At 43.1% G+C, this 18,594-nt stretch overlaps 1 protein-coding gene across 4 annotated transcripts in view; it reads left to right on the top strand.

Annotated features, from left to right (window-relative positions):
• The window catches only part of ERC2 (ELKS/RAB6-interacting/CAST family member 2), a 521,548-nt gene extending 517,603 nt beyond the window's left edge, over nucleotides 1–3,945 (top strand). For all 4 annotated transcript variants that reach the window (XM_055710069.1, XM_027805155.2, XM_027805144.2 and 1 more), the window contains one exon: nucleotides 916–3,945. The gene's annotated coding sequence lies outside the window, so the exon portion shown is untranslated. The remainder of the gene's footprint in view (nucleotides 1–915) is intronic.
• Nucleotides 3,946–18,594: the final 14,649 nt, after the last annotated feature.

Raw genomic sequence — 18,594 nt, 5'->3', positions numbered from 1 at the left:
ATATAAACAGTTACATCTACTTGCCACAAAGACATGAACTTGAAAATAGGGACTTAAAATAATTTGTGAGCTTATTCTGTAAACAGCATTTCACTTTTCTCACAGAGTAATTACTCTAATAAATATTAGATTCTAGAATTTGAAGGGGCATTTTAATCGCTAGTTCTATTTACAAAACCTAACAAATTTTCAGCTGTATACAAAACTGTAAGCAGTCTATGGCAATTTCTTTCTCATAAAATTGGATGTGTTGGAAACTTATGTGGTTACATAAATCCAAGGTCAATAACAGAGAATCCCATACATAATGTATTTCCACATTTCTAGAAACAAAGTCAGCGGATAAATGAGCAACTGCCATGTCAAGGAATCATTTAATTCCTCCCACTCCTCTGATATACAGATAACGTGAATAAGACTAATTCACTGGTCTCTGTTTCAAGACTACTGTGCCATTTGCTTGCAGCAGAACTAGTGTAACAATAAAAATCATTCAGGCCTCACTCTGTAGCTGCTCACAATCAGACACAGAGCCTCATCCAGAGCCTGTGGGAAGCAGGAAGACTCTTTTCCACTGAATGACTCGGGCTTGCATCAGTTACCTGTTGCAGTCCCCTAGATTTCAGCCATGCCAGCCACCCCAGGAAAAAACACCATTAACAGCATCACAAGCACCATAGAATTTCACATCTTTGGAATATAAAATCTTTCCCATTTAGGGGGAATCTTGTCATATAAATCAGCTGTAAAACTAATTACCACCCTATGAACATAATAAGTGGGTTCAAATTGAATTTAAATCCTTAATTCTGAGTCCCTGGAAAACCAACATATCCACTGATGTGTATGAGAACCGGGCTGTTTTGTATGCTTCAATCCTGTTACTAATTGTAATATTTTTTTCCCTTGTTACAGTTTTCAGAGGAACTAGCGAAAGAGGAAGAAAAAGATGTAGCACTGGAAGGTAATGATGATAATCTATTGCATTGGATCTCCAAACATGACCGTGATATCCTGGAGAAGATCACAGATGCAGAAAATGAACGCTAAGGTTGATATCTAGTGAAATGCTGCATTAATTGGCATTTTCTCCATTATTTCTTGTAGTCTATTATAAAATCAGATACTTTGGAAAATAGCAAAGGAGACTCAAGCAGAAATTATAAGAGCTTAATTTATGTCTTTAAAGGGTCTTGCAAGTTATTCTCTTTTCACAAAGAAACATCTGTTCAGAATATTATTATTTAATGAAGTTTAGTTAAATGGGTTATTTAACTAATTTTGGGTAACTTGATATTGATTTTATGAAGTAATTCAGATTCTCTTAGGTGTGGTATCTGCATTTGCTGATTTTACCTAGTCTGTTCTAAAGTATCACTTCTATTGCACTAGATTATCAAAGAGGTATTAGTAAAAAGCTAGGTAAGGGTGTCTGCATTAATCTTACCCCCAGTTAGATGTGGGCTTTTCCAAAAAATAAAACCTAAGCCTTTACCCTCCTCTGTTTTCTTACATCTACTGATAAAATAGTAATAATTCAAAAAATAAAACCAAACCAACCCCCAAACCCCAACTGATAGTATAACCGGTATTAAGCTCTGGGCCAGGTTGGAAATGAAATCAATTTTTGGTACTAATAATTGATGACAAAGATTAGCTTTATGAAAATATGGTGTGTGTCTCTGACAATGCATAGGACATCTAATTTGAGCATAAATATAAGATTATATACAAGGTTTATCTATTCCTGGATGGTAAAAGCTTGAGGCATATATAAATGCATATGTATGTATATATATGGACATATACACAAGGACGTATCAACCTTTTACCATCCAAAATGCATACAGGTTTTCAACAATAAAAGCTGGGACTCTCTCTAAAAAAAAGAAAAAAAAAAAAAAGAAAAAAAAAGAAAAATAAAGATAAGATTGCTGTGAATACAGTGTATGCACTAGGTCTCCTGTAAATGAGGAACTGTTTGTTATTGTTTTCTACATTGAAAAACAGTCTCCAACATGGATCCCAACGAATCTTAGATGTTAAAGAAAACACCAATGCACAAATAGCACTTAAAGGCTGTTTGTATCAATGAAATCTATCTAGTAAAATAAATCTAAAGCACATGCAAGGAAAAATAAAAATGTGAAGTCATTACATTCAGTGAGAGAATATAACTGATAGTCCGATCTCTACCACTTCTCAAGGAGAGGGTCCTTATGACTCCATTAATATTTTCAGTCGGTCTGGCAAACATGTGCAAATGTTTGGCTGTTTTATTGAGGCGTCTTTTTGTCCATGGAAGAAATGCTTCCATGCTGATGGGAGTCGGGATAGAATATCTGCATTTTTAAAGGACAAACAATAAATTTAAGCATGGGTGGCCTTAATCCTTAGTAGTTTATGTTTGCTGCTGTAAAAAAAAAAAAAAGAAAAAAAGAAAAAAAGAAAAAAAAAAAAGAAATCTAAATGGATACTCCTAAAGTCTTGCACTGAATTTAGAAAAAAATATTTTTTGAACCTGTGGTGCAATTAACCCTAAACATCCTACATGAGCCATACATAGCAACCCCTTTAAAATTATTGTCTAGAGATTATATTTTATTCATTTGTACCCTAATTCTTGGTGCAATCAAAGAGCAATTTATTCAAGCAGGAGTCCTGCTGGATGCTACTGTCTTCAGTAAATAGAGTAAAATGTGTAGAATTAGCATAGCATAGGGAATTCCAATTTCATTCATGTTTAAAAAGTTTGTCCTTTAACTATCAATGGCATTTTAGATCTTTGTTTTTGAAACAGCAAAGCTTTTGGGAGTATATTTAGCACATATGACAAATGTTGCACTTGGAAACTCAGACAACAAAACTAGTTTCTCATGACAAATTTGTTGTCACAGTAGGGGACAATCGTCTGTGTCTCTTACAATCAGGTCTTTACCTTAACTCTGCAACTGAATACTTGAAGTAGGAAATAAACTAGGGGGAAAATAGGGTCACAGATACAAAGCTGTATAGTTAGATATTTATATGTATGTGCCAATTTTGTCACAGATATTATTTTAGGGGCATTTTTGCCTCACTCATGTTGGTAAGAGTATTGATCTAAACTTTTATCAGGGCCTACAAGTTAGCCCCTAAAGATGAAAATTTTGTCTAACATTGCTTTTTCATTTCTTTCGGGTTTTTTTCTTTTTTTCATTTCATGTGATACTCTATGATGTTTGGAGAAAATCTTTTCATATACTAAAATAGAATCTCGGGGTTTACAATAAACACTGTGATGTTGGGAAATATTTTATTTGAGCAATGTTTGGTAGGCTTTTTTCCCCCTCTATGTGTAAAGAAGCAAACCAACTTTTGGTTGACATTTAAGATAATGATTATTATTTTCATGTGAGATCAGTCTTGTACTGCACATTCTTTCTTTCATTTAAATGTACAGTATGAATTTTGTATTTAATGAATTTTGTGTATCCAGTATGCACGTACCTGCACATTGACTTTCATTTGAAAGTGGGTTTCAATTTACTTTTTAAACAGTGTTTATGAAAAGACCTCAGATGTGTTGACATAAACTATATCTGCAATGTTTTTTTTTGTGTGTGTAGAGTGATGTTTGAATGTGATGTTCTGCAGCAATGGGTCAGTATTCCCTATTTACCTTAGATCCTCATTTGATAGTGCTTCTTGTAATAATTTTTTCAAGTGGTGGCATGTTCTGGATTGTGATATTGATATATGGTTAAGGACATTGATATGAAACTAAGGAATTCCTAGAAATAACCAGTGGGCATGTATTAGACAGTCATTGTAATTTAATGTCTAGTAGAAGTGTAAAGTACCAAGGTATTTAGAGTTCATAACATTGTTATCATGTGTATGGGAAGTATTTAGTGTTGATCAGCTTGTTTATATTCATCAAATAAACTTTGTTTCTTTCTGAAATCAGTGTTTTGTCATTAAAAGTAGGTTTAATGACTGTAAGAAAATGTGAGAGATGTTTTCCACATGGTAAATCTATCACACTCCCTATTTCTCTAATTGCTACCATTCAAAGTAATTTATCTTCCTGTTGTTACTATCACATAAACTGTTTAAGAAAGCATAAAAAGCAAAATGTCTCCTAGGCCCCACTCCCAGAAATGCTTATGAGCAACTTTAGTAAAGTGAGGAACCATTTTCTGGATTGGGCTCTTAGAGAGCAATATGCTTTTGAGTGGGTTTCTAAAACATAATATTCTTGTGTGACCCTGTGTAATTGCATAGAAAATTACATTTTGTTTATGTACTTTACTGACCAAAAGCCATAAGGTGTGAAATTCTCTGCACAGTCAGCTCCTTTTTCAGCTGCCTGGTAAGTGGTTCCCCGTTTCCATTATGTTCACTTTTTTTAGAAAAGGAACTTTTGTTGAACAGGAATTTCTTACCTCATAGAACTCCCTGGACCAGCTCAGGGCACACACAGCAGGAGAATAAAAGGTAAGTAAGTATGCATTTTACTTAGGTTATTTAAAAACACACAGTCTCTTAGTTTAAAGTGCTGTTTCTTTACCTATAAATTAGTTTTTTGGTAAGAGAGTACTGTGTACTAACATAGGATATTACGTTTCACTTTACAGCTAAATGTACATTTATTGTGTATTCTACTTACGCTTACTTAGCTTTGAATTGCAATGCTACAAATTGAGGAGCAGTTGCTTCTATCTTCTTTCTAGACCTGCACAATTTTTCAGAATGCTCTTGTTCTGTATTCAGGCAGTGCCCCTATTGGGGGACTCTCCATCCCCCTCCATTGGAAACACACCTTTTTTATTCTAGTCTCAGCTTTAATAGCTTCCTGCTTTAAAGGCAGCTCCTGCCGCCCTGCGTGGGGAGGGGGCAGCAGGTGCCAACGCGTCGTACCAAGCACGCAGAGGAGGACAGTGGTGGATTTGAGGAAACAGTAAAAGGCTCGTTTTCTGTTAGATGGTTTTCAGCAAGAAGTCCCCTCTTTTTTCAGTAAAAAGGGGCTGGGAGGGCCCCAGAGGAAGGGGCAGGACCAGTGTGCTCGTGTCAGCTTGGTGCCTTAGGGGTGGGGAGCTCCAACTGCAGGAACATCCCACCTCAGGTTGAAGTTTGAGTTGGTACGATCAAGAGCTTCTCCAGCTTTATAGGAGACAGTCTGAGTAAGGGTCAGCCTCTTCTGAGCTTGAGGTTTCTTGTTAAGAGAGCCTGTTTGTTCACCCCAGACTTAAGCCAAAGTAGCTCAAGGTTTAAGCAAGGAAAAGTATAAGCAGTGGGGGGCATGCAGGGGACCAAGCCACGTGTCCGCTTCCATTTCAAGCCAATGTTGTCAGTTCAGACATACTCTGAGAGCCCCAAAGAACTCCACGCCAGCACGAGTTGGACCAAGCCAACTGCAGAACACCTACTGCACCTCCCAGTTGTTCACACTGTGCTCCAGGACCAGGATTTGATCCTGGAAGAGCTGCACCACTGCGTCCTGCCCTGTGCAGGAGCCTGTCAGAAAGTACAAAACAGAAGGTCAAGAACTGCGTGGCTGTATTTCACCTGTTGATATTGCTTCTCCAAAACACAAAACTTTTAATAGCTAATATACTAAACCATTCTAAATAAAGCCAAGTCAGCTCTAAATAAGTAATACATTTCCCATTATGAAGTCAGTGGGAGACCTGCACGTTGCCAGGGCATGATTTGACCCATACATGAAAAGGACAGTTGATGTGGGGCTGCTGTACAGTTTTTCCTTCTGTGAGATTCCAGTGACGTTATTTCATGCTCCTAACTTTTCAGACAAGACACCTTTTTTTTTTCAGACGCCCCTTTTCATACAAGAGGCAACCTGCCTTCACCAGGTGTAGCCTGCAACACATCCCTGTGGATTTTGTATGGCACTGATGCAGCAGTAGCCCTGTTGAGAAGCTCACCCTTGATGGATGCAATTGCAGAATTAAGGACTGATTTTTGTTTGGCTTTACATTCCTTCCACTGCTTGCTCATCAAAATTACTTTCTTCAAAATGAGACTGTTCTAAAACCAGATCACTACGGATGCAGGGGAAAAGCAGGCAAAATGCCAGCGCATCCTATAGACAATGTATGTATCCCTTCGAAACGCGTGCTTTAATTTGCGTTACAGATAGTTATACCATATATTCCCACGTAGCTACAAGTCTCAGGACAAATCCAAGAACTTTGAACTCCTCTGATTTCTAATGGAGGCGACTGTCCAACTTTAAAAAGGCCATGCTTTTGGTACTCACCCCAGTGAGGCCAGGAGACAGCAGATGTTCTGGCAGCTGCAGGCTGCCTTGCGCTCGGGGAGCCGGGGCTGGAGGAGAGCAGCCAGCTCCCTCCAGATGGAGCAGACAGCGGAGAGGCGAGTGGGAGGCTGCACAAGGAAGTTAGATAGCTCCAGATAGCGAAGGACTGATGATGTGCAGCTCCACATCACCTAACCAGCTTTCAAGAGGCTGCACAACAGTAATAAGCATCCATCCACAGTTAACCTGAGTTCATTAAGAAGCTTTCTTGCCGTGGGAAAATCGATAGAGAGGAAATATCTGTGCAGAATGCATGGTAATGTAGCCTGGTAACTATTTCTTATTTGAATGTAATTTGGACAAATGCATTACTCATAAGTGAGTTAGCCAGGGCTTGCCAAATATGTGGCTGAACAGTTATTATAGCAAATTACACCATCATCTAAACACCTCTGTTTTGGCTCTTAGTTGTCTTCTTTTGCAATATTTTTTTTTCTTGATTATTGTTGTCTAATATTGCTGTATTTACTGCTTTGGTTACCATAGAAATAAATAATACGAGCAACAACATGTGTACAAGTGAGTAAGAGCATTTTCTGAATTTCACAGGGAAAACACACTTGTTAATGAAGACCTATACGGTTGGGTAGTTTTTAAAATAGTTCTCAAGTCGATTGATTTGTGTCCTCATATGCATTTTATTATGGGCTTTATATTTCATTTTAAACTACCAAAAATAAAGAAAAACAGCTGAAGTACATTTTTTTTTAAATGGCCAGATTTTGGTTAGAGGTTAACACAGGCCAAAAGAGAACGCAGATCTGCCCTGGAGCTCTTACAGTTTTATTTTGTTTTGTTTTGTTTTAATAAAAAGATCCTTATTACAATCCACTAAGGGTCACAGAAATGTGGCCATTACGCACCAGCTGTACTCCTCGTGCACAACCCTTCTGCCCTCTGTACCTTCCCCAGCCTTAGATCAATCAAACACGTGAAGGCAGGACTGTTGTCAGTCATGGTAAGGGTGTGCTTTAAGGGACTAATCCAAACTTTACCGAAGTGAAAGACTATTGATTAAAAGTAAGTTTCAGATTGTACCCCACTTACTTCTTTCTGGAGCAGATGTGTACATTTACAGGAGCGTGGGGCCAAACCATTTCCTCTATATATCAGAATTCTAGATAAACGTAATTCAGATGAACAAACGGCCTGCCTTTTTGCATGCTTTGTGATAAGAAAATACTTCAGTATTTAGTATATTAGCATTTATTATATTCAGGTTTTATATCAGTATTTATTATATTCAGTATTTAGTATATTAGGATTCATTACTGAAGTTTATTTACAATGTTGTTTTTTTTTTATAGTTGTCCTGACTGTATTATTTCTAGGGCAGCACTCCACTCCTACCGACTTAACACACTATAGTATCTCTGCATTACGGTCGCATCTCACAGTATTTGTTATGATTGAGTAAGTATCATTCAGTCCATAAGTTAGTTTGCTATTGCTATAGATAGATTTGCTATTGCCTTGGGGAGTCAAATGCATTATATTGAAGGAGTCTAAGTTTTCTAAAACAAAATAAATTCTGACTAGTCTTTCAGTTGGGATCTACAGGAAAAAAGATGAGGCAAAGCAACCCATAGTAACTAACTGCCAGGGCTGTCCAGGCAGGCAGTTTCTAGAGGATTTGTTCCAGTTCCAATGCCATTCACCATGTCAGAGTTATTCTCACTGGACTTAACCAACCAGTTACCGCATCTGAAAGCTGAAGGTTGTAAATCTCCCTTGTGAATGTTGCCTATGACAGGGAAGGAAAGACTTGCATAATTACCGCTTGTACTTCCTCGGAGAACATGAGCTCAAGTCTAGAGCAAGGAGTTTGGTCAATAAAACATCAGGGTCTGAAAACTCCAGGAAAAGACCTGTCCAGCTGATATGATAAGCATTTTTTTCTTAGTTACAAGAACATGAATATTTTAGTGGAAGCCTCTTCAGACCTGAGTATTGTGCAGGTCTATTTTCTTCAAAAGTACCATCGGTTATTGCAATTCATAGCTAAATTAATTGAAATATCTCACAATCTTCTTTCTATGTGAAGCACAGTGCACTGGATATAGTTATACCGCTAAAATGCAGAGAACTGTTTACTAATCTGACTGTAAATGTTATCATATTAGTTAGTGTCTTTGAAAGCGGTTAACATTTTAAAATCGGAGAGCAGGAGTAGCACCCTGCTCTGTGAGGAATGCTACTGAAGTCAGAAGGAATTAGGCTCAGTCCTTCGCAAGGGAGTAAGGGATATCAGTGCTGGACATTTTTGGCTATAATTGGCCAGATAGCTTATAGAAAAATACTACTCACGTGAGAAAATGTTTACAGGACTTAGATCCTGAAATCAGTTATAATTGCTTTTGGGGTAATGTGAATGCTGCTGGTCATACTGATACCTTTTCATAGCAATCCTCGTCCACATCTGTTCTCTACATACGCCTCAGGGAATGATTTCAGTTAAAATGTTTATGCTTTGCTGCTGTTCTGTTTGCTCTTCTCCATTGCAGCTACACGGGCATACAGGAACGATTTTTCTACTTTCTGCAGTGCTTCGCACATTTTTTAGCTCTAAATTCCCTCACACAGAAGTGCCATATGCAGTCCTTGAAAACTTCTTTTTGAAGGAATCCTGTGATTCTTTGGCCGCTTTGTCATCTTCTCTGGGGATGCACAGAGGACTGCACAAGGCAGGAGGCACTTCTAAGGTAAGACTGTCTGAAAATAAATGCATTTCAGACTTGGATTACCTATGTGTCCTATTCTGTGCAATACGAAAAAGCTCTCCTTCCTTTGCTTGCAATTTGAATGTATCAGCAGCTTGCATGACAGAGTCTGAAATACAAAATACCTTACAAGATTTTCCTAATATACATTAGGTTGCCATCATTAGTGTCCCAAATAATCAGGCAAATAGGGAAATATTAAAATAGATTGTTTGGAAATGCTGTTTTTTCGGAGTTTCCTTGCCTAATCAGTTTGGCTGGACTATTTTCCCCTCTCGCTACAAACTGTGATGCATGCACCCTTGTTAAATCTGAGTGGCAAGTGAGAAACTGCACTTGAGAAAGGGGCATTTTCTGCAACTGATTTGTTGGACCTTGACACCACAGCAGGTTCTGGGAAGATTTTAGATTGCTTAGCAACACAGAGATGAAACTGCAGTCTGAAAATAAAGTGAATGAGGCATTTGCATTAATTCATATGAAAGGAATGGTGCCTTGATGTGTGATAGCCCAGTACTTTCAGGAAAGTCAAACACCAGCGGAATGGGACAAATTTAAAAAATCAGATGGTTTTATTTTGCTAAATTTCTTCATATTTGCATATTCAAAACATTTCAAAGTCACTGCCTTAAACTATGTTACATAAAAAATAGCAATTGAAGAGATAGTTTTGATGTTATACACATCCTACTTGCACCGCAGGAATGAAGATGAAAAGGACATGTCTTTCGAGTGCCACATCTTAGTACAGTTTTGTAATTATGCTACACAGACAATATTAACAATTCTTATTAAATACAGGATATCATCTTGCAATGAATACCAGATTTTTAGGAAGGGCTTTTTAACAAATATTTAAAAAAATCTGATTTCACTTTGAATTAGCTTTCAAAATCCGCTCCAGATATATGTAAAGAATATAGAATGTAAATATATTTTCTAAAGTACTACAGTATGTGAAGTTTATAAATTGTTACACGCTTTGCTAATGCAGCTGAGTGAAGCTTAGTCTCAGAAGAGATAGAATCTTTTAGATAAATCATTTATGACTAGATGACTTCTTATCCAAAAGTCAAATATGTGATCATTTACAGAGGTCACTGGTTGTATTCTGCTCTGTGTTCCATAATCAGCTGAAATAAACCCCAGGAGTCCCTCCTGATTGTATACTCACAGGGTCACAGTATAATAAAATACTGTTCAAATTGTGTTTCAGACAAGAAATGCTTTCCCCAGAACTATTCTAGTCTCAGGGACAGGACTGTCAGTATTCATTCCAGTGCAAATGGCAAGTATAAAGTCCAGCATTTTGAAGGGGAGCACCCTTCCTACATGGTGGCAAAAAGCCCTGCTGTGACACACTTTTAACTATTTAAGCGTCTTTTACAATGTATAGTCTATACTCCTTTTTTTTACAGAGTCAAGCTGGGACTTACAACTAAGGCACCTTTTTGACAAAGAAGATACTGAAATAAACTGGGAATATTTCCCTAAGGTACACAAGCTGGTGTTGTGGGATAGTGAAGAAATACTATCAGCTTCTGTGGACATAGAGAATCCCCATAGTATCCTACTCACGATAATGCAGCCCTCACAATAACATCATACTATATTATAAAAAGTCAGAGGATGATGGAACTGCATGGAAATTCACTTCTGCTTGAAAAATGCCTCTGCCATTTCTACCATTCTGTAGAAATACATAAAACTGATCAGGAAGACACAATACATGTTCTGCATAAAACTTTTCAGACATGAATGAGATTTTATTTTGCTGTGAAGTTCACTACAACCAGCAGTAGGTTGGTAAGTACCTCCACCTCTACGCTGGGTCAGGTGCCCTGTAAGCCTCAGACGTTCTACAAGGAATTGTTTTATGGAAATAATAGCAAAACAGCTGATTAAATAAAGAAAAGTTGCTAAATTGGCAACCTGTAATAAAGACAATTAGATAAACTAAAGTGCAGTGACTACTATCAAGCAATTAAGTGTCTACTTCTGTGGCTGCTCCTTTGCTTGGCTGCTTTGTTAGGAGCAGTATTGTGGAGTCACTGCTGTGCTTTGAATTACAGGTTATTACTGATGGTTTGGGTGGAAGAAATGCTGTGACCAGGACAGATGCCAGTGAGGCAGGGCTGGTCAATGCAGGGCTGGTCAATTACCATGGCTGCTCAAAGCAGCACACCAGGCAGTAATAAGTACCTGTCACGCTCTCCCAGAAGCAAAAATACAGCTACTTCACAAAAAAGCTTACAGCGTTCTGTACTGTCATAAAGAACAGCAGATCATCTCCCATCTCCGTGGGACTGCCAGCTCCAACAGCACAGTAAGCTGCTCAGATTGTTTTTCTCTGTCTTCGAATGAGGAAGGAGACCAAGAGGAGTCACACACACGCAGGGTATGGGCTGTGGTACCAGAACTCGGGGAGGTCAGGGTGCAGCAGAGCCCTCACTGCAGAAGCCCCTGGCCACCTCGCTGCCAGGTCCTGCCTGGGAGCACAATACACTTCCCACCACAGTGGTCCTTGTTTCCTCTAAGATTATACTACAAGCATTTTTTGTCAGGTCACTCCTCAAAAAGTGACAGTCTACAGGCTCTAAACAGCAGAAGAGAATGAGAGGTGGTCCATGACAAATCAATTTCCAACTTTTCAAGGCTAGGGTAGTGATTTTAGCAGGGCAAGCACTTGCCCCAAGTGCCACATCTACACATGTGGCCATTACACCTAGTCTGTATAGAATCTTAATACACACTACTCAGCCTAGTCCCACAGCTGTGCTGTCGGTGTATCCTTGTGTTACTCACTGTGGGCAAACATTCGCCCTGTCAGTGCCATTTTCAAAAGTTTTCACAATTTTCACTTAAATTGAGGAAAACGATGCAGCGCTAAAATGGTACCTTAATCATTCCATGCAAAAATAAAGACAATTCTATCACTGAGGCAACAAGTCACAAGGTTTGCCCAATGAAATACTTACAATGAAGAGCTCAAAATTAACCTACAATGCAAACATCTTTGTAAAATGAGTTGTCAAATAATGCCATATTCTAAATAAACCGGTAAGAATCAAGGTCAACTCACAGACTATTATGGAGCTTGAAAGACAGGGTTAAATTTTTCAGATGTGTTGCTCACAGTGCATAGGTTGATATCTGTGTTCAGAGTTATATTGGCTTTAAGCAGTCATGGACAAATATACATTGGCTTAGCTGTTATGACATATCTTTAGTCCTAAGGAAATGATGAATTAGCTAAGTAGTCTTTAAGATAAGTGTCATATAAGGGCTAATCAAGCTCCCTCCTCTCACTCTTAAACATACCTTACTGATGATGTGTGTGTGCACATATTTTAAAGAAATGCTTAGTGATAGTTCAGGTGAGAGCTTCAGACAGCATCCACCGACATTCCTCCATGAGCTATGCAGGCTTTGAGGATCTAACACTGCTACAATTATAAACTCAAGCTTAATCTTCTAATTTCTCAGAGGTAAGCAGTGCTATTCAGGAGCAAATGCAGCCCCAGGCAACCACACATGGTTGTGACCGTGTCAGACTGGTCCATGCTCATGGGAAGCCTGTGGTGCCCTTTCCGCTCTTCCCCTTCCTGCCCATTCATGCGCTGCTGGTTTACCATCAGTAAAATCTCCTGGCACTCCCAGTTACCTGTGGGTCAGGAGTATGGCACAGCAATCACACCAACACCACCAAAATAACCCAGGCAGAAAACGGGATTTAAAAGTTTCCTAAGGCGGGACTACCACCTTACACAGTTCAAAGAGGATGGTGAAACAAGTGTGGTCATGTACCACCCAGCACCATATTTGTGGCCTCAATCCATGTCTCAGGTTGCCTGGGGACTGTTCGCAGTGTAAGTGGGGCACAGCGGCAGCCTGCTTATAGGGGTGTCTGTTTAAGGAGCAAAGATGACTCCGGCGCCATCCCTCCCCTCTGCGGCACCCGGGCTGCTTCTGCCCTCTCTTTGCTGCTGCAGGTGGGACCCCACGGCACAGCCGCCAGGCACGACCTCTCTGTGGGCGTGGGGCTGCTAAAGGGCCGTTACATGGGGGCGATGCAGGTGGGCTCTGGAAAAGAGCCTTTCCCTGTTGTCTCCTGTGCGGACCCCCGCTGCGACCGTGGCCTTCCATGCCTCAGCGATTCTGCGGCTCTGAGGAGGAACCAGGGGAGCATGCGGGTCTGTAGTCGGTGTGACAAAGCTCCTTGCCTGGTCATCTCTGGAAAATGAACTCTCTGTGTGCCTTTGTGTGTGTGTGTGTGTGTGTGTGTATTGGGGAGAGTTATGTTCAGGCCACTCAGAAGAAACATGTAAGAGCCCTCCAGAGTTTATGGGCGGTGCCTTTGGCCTGGGTGAAAGAAGGAACTGGTAGCATTAGGAGAGGGAAAGTACTCTGTTGTTAAGGAGTGGTGGTGGGATTGTTTATTTTTCCTCCCATAAACGTTTTTTTTTTAAGGTCCTAATGGAAACAAAGCAAAGTATTATTCCTCTAAAAGCACTATTCTTTAAGTAAACCAGACTCACTACTTGAAACATTCCAATGACATATGGTGGCAGCAGGGGGATGGCCAAGATGCAGACGGGAGAGGTATCGCTGAGATAAAGACCCACAGCTTGTGGGCAAAGGCACACAGTGCGAGGAGACAGACACCTGCCCTGGAAGGAGGCAGGACAGAGGATAAAACAGCAAACACTTCTGGTGGCATCAAGTTATCCCTTTGAGAATTACCTTCAACAACCGTGCTATTCCAGAGATAAAACTAAAAAAGCACGGAAAGCTCCCCATTCACAGACCCTATTACTACAGAAAGCAGAGGTCTAGGCAGCTTTCCCGTGTCCTGTTGGCCGAGGGGGGGGCATATCCTCCTTAACCACCTCCCTCAGACACCTGCATTGGCATCAGCACCTGCACCTTCAGCTCACAGAGCTCAGTGTGCCAGAGCTGGGGCTGGACACAAGCAGCTTCCCTGTGGCACCAGTCTCACAGTCCAGTAAAATAACCATTGCTGTGGGGCACCAAAACACAGCCTTCCCTGTTCTGCTAAGAGCATTTTTTGACCATCTTCCACCTGGCTGAGCTCATGGCAGTCAAGCCCCATGCTCCGATAGCTATGGCACCAGGCTGGCATCCTACTCAACAGCTTTTGGAGTCACTTCTCCTTTTTGAGAATCTCCTCCTATCTTTATTTTCCTCCATGACCCAGCACACACATGTTGTACCTGGGCTGTGATTCCTGCAGTGGCAGCAAGGTTTAGTAGACCTCAGCAGGAGGGAATGAAAAGAACCAACCTGTGTTTTGTCCATTAAAAATGAAAAATGCGTCCACAGCTGTCTTCCTCCACCTGATAATGCAGACAAATGCTGAGTGTTCTGAGGGGGCTATTTGTTATGCAGTTCATTACTAGTAATAAAAAATCAGTACAGTTATTATCAGTTTAAATATAAAATGGTATATTTTTTTTTCTACAGGCTTCGCAGATTAGCAAATTTACCAGAATCTGTGACCTTGTAAACTTTCCTCTGTTGTCTGCTGCCTCTTATTTCCATCTCACTGCGTCCAAAATACGTCTTTACCTGGTAAAGATGAGTGCTAATCTAGACTCTGTTTCTTCCTTTCTAGTGGTTATTGCTGCTTCTAAATATCCTGGCTTCTTTCAACATCATGAATTTGGGATTTGAGGGATGGGCATGGGACAGGGCGGGAGGACACGAAGGACATCCATACTCTTTCCTTTGTTTTCTAGTCTCTTAACTTGTCGAAGTTTCTTCAGCAGTCAGGCAAGCTAGAAATACAAAATGATTATTTAAAGAGAGTTTCCCATGCTATTTCTTGTCTCTAGTGGTCAAGGATACAGGAAAATAACAACTATTGCAAGATTTGGCATAAAATCATCATCTTTGGCATTTCTTTTGTAGTTTAGCCATCTTTTGGGTAACAGGGTGGTCTGCAGAAGAATGCAACAGCATAATTTAGGAAAGAAAACAGCCTTAGGAAAGTGCATACATGATTTCAAGGCAGTTATATCTAAGTCCCTTGGAGCTTAAAAAGTCATCCCTGGAGTAGATGTGCTGGTGGGCAGAATGCAGGTTACATGTTCAAAATAACATGGTGTATTTGCTTTGTCAAATGGTCATTGTGGTACTATGTATGGCCCTCACCTAAAAAAGCATACGCGCAGATGCACTGGCATAGTCATAGCAAAGCAGCTGCCGGTGGGCTATGCCCTCACAAAGGTTCAGTCCAGTAGGTGTAATAATTCCTATATTATATACTCAAATGCCATGATGAACTAAAAAGATATACAGGAAAGTACCTTCTTCCCTCAAAACTTCTGCTTCCCGAACAGGTTCATGAGGGAAAACCATGCCTATCGGCCTCTGGCTGCATCTTTGCCATCGGCCAAGGTGTGAAGATACAAATCGCGCAGCACTACACACTAACATGAACACATGTGTGTAATATTTCAGTGTGACCACTCCTTTGTTAAAATGCATTACTCTGCAGAAAAATGGCAGAAACCCATCTAAAAGACCAGAAATAATTTATTTCTGTCTTACAGAGAATTGAAGCGCTATAGCAGACCTTCAACTCTAAAATTCAGCAGTGCTGCTGTTCAGGGTTCTGCTGTTTGGACATTCAACAGTATCTTTGCACTTCCTATTACATTACTCCAAGCATTTTTTATTTTTTATTTTTTAGTCCAGAAAACACTTCAGCATTGGCAGTAAAGCACAGTGGATCAACTGTCCGGTTAACTTCAGAGTGCCGTTTCCAGCAAAGCTGGAAAACAAAAGCTTGGGCAATACGAATGCCTGTAACATTGTCAATGCTTCTCCCTCCTGCCCCCCCTAGCTTCACCCAGCTGTTTTAAATAGCGAGAAGAAATTAAAATTCTTAAAGCCTTGCAGGATGTTTGGATTTCTGCCCTTTATTTCCACTTCTATGCGCCATAGCTTGAAAATTTGCCTGTGATTTATAAATTCCCTGTTCAGTTTTCTTTTTAAAAGCAAGGACTAGGAATCCCGGCAACGAAAATGATGTGGTGTTGGCTTCGCCTATTGCCAAGCTGCTGCGAACAGCCCTGCTCGCCTGCCTGCCTGTATTGATGGGCCTGGGCCGGACTTTTTCCTGTGCCCGATGACATTATGCAATTACATGATGATAAACATCATTCGGGAATACAAATGAGAGAGGTAAACAGCTCTGGGTTCTTTATTAGTTTATTTCAGGCCATCTTTCTTGTTTTACTGCGCAGCTCCTCCCCTTTTTACAGTTTTCTGCTATTCTTTACTAATTCTAGTGATTTGAGAAATGACCTTTAACCCACGCAGTTTGCAGACTCCTAAAGGGGATAATTGAAATGCCACAGTAAACCAAAGGCAATAAAATATTATTTACTAGGCATAAAACTAAGGTTGGTCTTCCTAAAAGGAACGAACAACCCCTTTATTCCGCTCCCCGGACCTGGTGCTACACCTAATTTATAAATTCCTCACCTGCCATCCCGAGGGATGCACGGCAGCCCGGGCTGCCAGGATTCCTCACGGGAAGGCTCCTCGGGTATTAGGGGGTCAACAAACCCGCCGGGAGCGCTGCCGCGGCTCGGGCAGGTGCCGGCGGGGGCCGCAGGGCCGGGGCTGCCCGCCCGCCTGCCCCGGGGGCGAGGGGGGCTCCGCGGGGCCTTTGTGCCGCCCCCGCCTGGCTCGGCAGCGCCCCCCGCCCCGCTCCCCGGCTCCCGCAGCCGCGTCCCCCCGTCCGGCAGCCCCCGCAGCGCGGCTGCGGCCCGGGCAGGCGGCGGGCGCCGTCGGGCTCGGCAGGGAGCGGCGCCCCGGGCAGAGCGACAGCGGGGGCGGCCGGGGGGCGCTGGGCGGAGGGGGGAGCGGAGGGCCCGGGGCCTTGAGGAGAGGGGGCTGCCTGTTGGGCTCTCGGGGCGAGGGCGCGCAGCTGCCGCTGGAGCCGGCGGAGGCTGCGCTTACCTGGCGGGCAGCGCCCCGTCCCGTCGGGGCGGGCGAGCTCCGGGGCCCGGGGGCGCGTGTGGAGCGGGCTCGGGCCGGCCGAGATGTGCCTTTTCCCCTGCTGGGCTCCTGAAGGGATTTTATTTGCACTGGAATGGCTTTGAAGGAGTGAATGCATTTATTGATAGCGGAGCAGCGCTCGCAGCCTGTTTGGATTTCCCAGGGCTGCTTTGATAATGTGCCCCCTCCCCCACATCCCCCCGTGGACCCGCAGTCGCAGGCGAATACAAGGGAAATAATGCGGAGTTACGGCGTGGCTGGGGGAACGCTCCCATTTCCTGCGCTTGGGTGCGTGTAAGATGTGAGAGGTGCCACAAAACAACCTTTGGCTGAGGAGTGCAAGAGGGGAAAGGGCTCCGAGGTACAAAGGGTCAGCGAAGCCCTCCTCACCTGGAGCTCGTATTGGGTCTTCTGCGATTTAACCCAAGCGGTTTTGTCAACAGCTTGCCAAATTTACAGCGGAAAAAAGACGCTGAAGAAGGAGGAACGCGAACCATCGAGCCCGCTCCGTCCCCCGGCGCTGGCAAGCGGCACACGCGGCCGCCCGTCGCGGCTCGGAGCCTGCGATAAACAGGACTTGTCAAATGAGCCACCCGCCAGGAATGCTGGCGCAGCCCCGCCGCCCGGCCATGTGCAGCGCACATTGCACGCACATGTATGCGAGGGGGAGCCTCCGCGGGGCCCCCCCGGCACATCACCGTGTGCCCCCCGCCCCGGGACAACCGGCCGGCGGTGCCGATAGCACAGGGCGGGCCGCGCTCGCTCCCGACGGGGTGGGCGCAGGGGGCACCGCTCTGTGGGATGAGCTGGTGCTCACGGGGGTCTCACGCCGGGCTTGGCCATCGACAAGGGCCGAGCGGCGCGGGGCGCGCTCCCAGGGACGGGCCATCGAGCCCCGACACCCCCCACCCACCCCGAGGCTGCACCGGGGTCCCGCTCGCTGCCGTACAGCTTTAAAATCCAGCCCAGTCTGCAATAGGTCGGCTCCGGGCGCATGCGCTGCCGACAAAGTTTTTCAGCTGCCGTTGGCTCTGCAACTTTTTTCTTTTTTTTTTTTCTTCTTTTCTTTTTTTTTTTTTTTTTTTTTTTTTAAACCGTTTTAAGCGGCGGGGTGAAGAGGAGCGAGGGAGAGACACTGGGGGGAGCCGTGCCGGCTGCAGCGGGCGGGGGGCAGAGCCCCGAGGAGGAAGGGTCGGCTGTAGCGCGACGCCGCCCGCTCCGGCTCGCTCTCCAGCGCGTAACTTGCTCCCGGGCGCTGGGTGCCTTTGCCAGCGATGGATTGGGGGAGCCTCCGCTCCTGAAGCCCCGGACTTCTCCCCTCCCCCTGCCCCTGCTCGGCCTTGCAGGATCAGTCGCCCCGTAAGACAGACACACGCGTGCACAAGGGCCCCCCTCCCCCTTCCCCGGTTGTGCAGAAACTTCTTTTTCTGTTGGGCTTTTTCTTCTCTGTGTAAAATGGAGGGAGCCAGCCCCAGGATGGCTCTGCAGCCGCGGACGCCTAGCTCCGCACCGCCCAGCCTT

The sequence above is a fragment of the Falco cherrug genome, chromosome 4, assembly GCF_023634085.1.
Source record: "Falco cherrug isolate bFalChe1 chromosome 4, bFalChe1.pri, whole genome shotgun sequence".
In the NCBI taxonomy this organism is placed as follows: Eukaryota; Metazoa; Chordata; class Aves; order Falconiformes; family Falconidae; genus Falco; species Falco cherrug.
The sequence above is the reverse complement of the archived record's forward strand: the minus strand, read 5'-3'. Positions and strand labels throughout refer to the sequence as shown.